Source organism: Pleurodeles waltl, chromosome 3_2, assembly GCF_031143425.1.
Source record: "Pleurodeles waltl isolate 20211129_DDA chromosome 3_2, aPleWal1.hap1.20221129, whole genome shotgun sequence".
NCBI classification, from domain to species: domain Eukaryota; kingdom Metazoa; phylum Chordata; class Amphibia; order Caudata; family Salamandridae; genus Pleurodeles; species Pleurodeles waltl.
The window spans coordinates 34,350,410-34,354,384 of record NC_090441.1 but is presented as its reverse complement, the minus strand read 5'-3'; the positions used below and the strand labels follow the sequence as shown (position 1 = coordinate 34,354,384).

At 51.9% G+C, this 3,975-nt stretch overlaps 1 protein-coding gene across 3 annotated transcripts in view; it reads left to right on the top strand.

Annotated features, from left to right (window-relative positions):
- The first annotated feature begins 191 nt into the window (after positions 1-191).
- CAMKK1 (calcium/calmodulin dependent protein kinase kinase 1) overlaps positions 192-3,975 on the top strand; it is a 1,090,978-nt gene continuing 1,087,194 nt past the window's right edge. For 2 of the 3 annotated variants that reach the window (XM_069226681.1, XM_069226682.1), the window contains exon 1: positions 192-490. The gene's annotated coding sequence lies outside the window, so the exon portion shown is untranslated. The remainder of the gene's footprint in view (positions 491-3,975) is intronic. The other variant, XM_069226683.1, reaches the window with a different exon arrangement.

Here is a 3,975-nt window from a genome sequence, read left to right as displayed (position 1 = left end):
GGAAGGGGTGGGTAGACAGATGCTCGAAAGGCAGTAAGTACGCGGAAACGCAATCGGTATTTGCAGAAGAGCCAATGAGCAAGCAGGCTGAGACGTACCCAATGCAGTCGTAGGCAGGAGGCAGCCAATGGGCTTGAAACAGGGGCTGTCCGTCTGGGTGGAGAACGCTGGAGGAGGAGGGGCCTCACAGTGTTACCTTGTGTCACAATCTGATGAACGTTGAGCGCCCTGTGCTGAGCATAGGCGAGCGACTTGAGTGCCCCGCCGGCGCGCGCCTCCCTCTCTCTAGTTCCCTCCCTCCCACCTCTCTGCTGCACGCCCGCTGCCAGCCAATGCGCGTGCCTGCCCAGGTGTAGTGAGCTGCGGAGAGGGCAGTTCATGACTCCCAGGCGCCGGGCTATGCGCGCGCCCCAGCCATCCTCTCATCCAGGCAACCCGTGCGTCCATGGTGTGGCGGCGCAGGACTGTGCAGGAAGAGGCACCGTGACAGGTAAGGCAAATGCTGTTTATTCCCTTGCAACACCTACTAACTCGTGCAACCCTTACCGCAGGTTTCAGCCATAGAAACTTGGAGGAGAGCCGGGGGCTCACCTGCCATGTACTGCAGAGCCTAAGCGCGTTTCAATGGAACTGTTGCACATATATCTGTTCTGCTTGGCTACCTTTCTGTCATGATTTTACCGCCCATGCCGTGACTGTCACTCTCATACAGACCTGTCCCTCGCTGCCCCCACACAGTCCCCTCACGACTAGCATTAACTTAATGGGCAAATTTCTGTGACCGTGAGCACACTTTTGTAGTCTTTCATCCCTGGACATAATGTCATTCAATTAGTATTGCATGTATCTCTAATTTCTGTTACTACTATACCTACCCCTGAAACACATACCACGATTGGCTACATGTTTTGCCACGCATATAACGATGTACTTTATCCGTCATGCCTGTCGTTATTGGACACTTCACAGTTGCGCCTGTAACTAGTGAGCAAGTTTTAGGCGTGTTTATCATTTTTCGAAAATTGTTTTTAATGTATGTCCCTAGGGCACGCACTTATATCAAATATGTCACCAGTGGGTGCATTTCTGTGTTGCTTGTCACTATTGCACACATGTCCTTAGCGCCTCTTCCTGGCTGAGATGTTTCTGCCATTCTACCCTATTTCACGCATTCTTTTCCTGTGTCCTAGTATAGGACACATGCATGTCATTCGTGGCAGTGCACACATTAATGTAACACCTATCACTATTGTGCACACCCACATTCACTATTGCACAAAAAGTATCATGCTTCCATTTTCTTACGATAATGGCATTACTCCTAGTCCTACTCCCTCGCCTTCCTTTTAACCAATGAGGCCTCCCGCCTCCCCCCTAGACCCTCCCTTCCCCTTTCAAACCCCCCCCCCACCCTTATCCCCTCCTGTACAAAAACCAAGCCCAAGCTGCAACTCGGACAGTCCGTACCGGGAGGGTGGGAGGGAACGGAAAAGGAAGGCGAGGGAGTAGGACTAGGAGTAATGCCATTATCGTAAGAAAATGGAAGCATTACCTCCCGTCCCTCCCTCGCCTTCCTTTTAACCAATGAGACATAGCAAGAAACACACAGGAGACGGACATCGAGTTGCAAGACCTTTATTTTAACATCCTGCACCAAGATCATCCCACAAATCACCTCATAGAGGATAAGACCCGGTGACCTAACACCGACTCCAAACTACCCAAGTCCGACAGCCTGTAATGACGCACAAACGTCGAAGGAGAAGCCCAAGTGGCGGCCCTGCAAATTTCCACCACAGACGTCCCCTGAAGCTCCGCCACCGTAGCCGCCATGCCTCTAGTACATCTCCCCTGAATCCCTTGAGGAGGAACCACCTCTTTCAAGGAATAGGCCAATAGAATTAAAGATCTCACCCACCGACTCAAGGAAGCCGTGGAAGGTTTTTCACCTTTGCGAGCCGGACCAAAATTAACAAACAGTGAATCCCCCTTACGAAAAGGAGCCACCACCCGCAGATACTCTAACAAAACCCTGCGTACATCCAACGAATGCAAACGGACCTCCTCCCTTGAGGAGGGATTCGGACAAAATGAAGGAAGGATGACCTCCTGCCGTGAATGGAAAGAAGAATTGACTTTTGGAATAAAAGAAGGCACCGGAACCAGAACCACCCTATCGTGAAAAATCTTACAAAAAGGAAAGGAACAAGCCAATGCACCCAATTCCCCCAACCGACGAGCCGAAGTAATGGCTACCAAAAAGAACGTCTTCAAAGATAGATGGCGCAAATCACAGTCCCCCAATGGGTCAAAAGGTGGCTCTGTCAACACATCCAAAACCAAGGACAGATCCCATGAAGGAAAAGAACGTACCGGGCGAGGAAATAAATTAATAAGCCCTTGAAAAAATCTAGGCATCAAGCGCCCTTCATCCTGAAGATTACGGCATGGTCCCCTGAAAGCCTGAATAGCTGCCCACTGTACCCGAAGAGAAGCCACTGACAACCCTAAATGAGCACCGTCCTGCAAGAACTGCATCACCTCAAAGATAGAAGCACAGGTAGGATCCAACTCCCGACTTAAGCACCATGACGAAAACACCTTCTACTGTCGACCATAAGAAAGCAAAGTGGAACGTCTCCTTGAAGCCAGTAAGGTAGAACTCAAAGCCACAGGCACCCCCAGACCTGTCAATCCCCGTCGTTCAACTTCCAGGCCGTCAAGTGCAACCTCCTCAATGACCCCAATGGAAGGCAGGGAAACTCCAGGGGAGACGGACAAAGGGGCAGAGGCCACATCCTCCCGTCCGCCATCAGCCTCAACAACGGGAACCAATTCGCCCTCTGCCAAAGTGGCGCAATGAGGATAACCCTGGACCCCAGATCCCTCACTCGTAACAGAAATGCCCTGAGTAGTTGAAAAGGAGGGAACGCATACAAAAGGCCCTGCGGCCAAGGACACGACATCCCGTCCACCTCCCATGCTTGGGGACACCGAAACCGGGAGCAGAAGCGACCCACTTTTGCATTCCCTGCGGACGCAAACACATCCAGCACTGGAAGACCCCAAAGCCGAACCAGACGGTGAAACAGAGACTTCCGGAGAGAGAAAAGTTGAGAGGAAGGAATCACTCTGCTCAGCAGATCCGCCCGAACATTTACCACCCCCCGAATGTACGTAGCCCTGAGAGAAGGAACCCACTCCTGAGCCCACACAAAAATCTCTCTGACTAAATTGAACAGAGCCCTCGACCTGGTCCCCCCTTGCCGATTGACATAAGCCTTGGCCACTAAGTTGTCTGTGCGAACCAGAACCGCTGATCCCCTCAGGGAATCCTGGAAATGGACCAGAGCCAGGAATACCGCCCTCAATTCGCGCCAATTCGACGACCGACTCGCCTCCTGAGGGGACCAAAACCCCAGAATCTGAGCCGACCCCATCCATGCCCCCCAACCGGAGAGGCTGGCATCTGTCTTCACCACCACAGGTCTCAGAGGTGATAAAGACACCCCTACCCTCAGGTGGTCTGCATCCAACCACCATTGCAACTCTCTGTGAATCAATCCGGACCCTGGAACCCTGTCCTCCAGAGAACCAGACCCTGGTGCCCACCTTCTCAAGAACCATGTCATCAAGCACAGGAGATGGAAACGCGCCCAAGGAACCAGAAATATCACCGATGCCAAATGACCCTGCAGCCGCAACCATAGAAGAGCTCGGGGAGCAGACAGCAACAATACCTTCGTTACCAAAGCCTGAAGTACACCCAACCTTTTTTCTGACACAGTCACCAACCCTGGAAGTGTCTGAAACCGAGCCCCCAGAAAAACTAGATCCTGGGACGGCACTAAGTCTGACTTCTCCCAATTGATTAAAAACCCGTGGTATTGCAGGACCCCCAGAACTTGGTCCACCTGCCTCAGCAACAGGTCTTGTGATTGAGCATGAATCAAAATGTCGTCTAGATAAGGATGC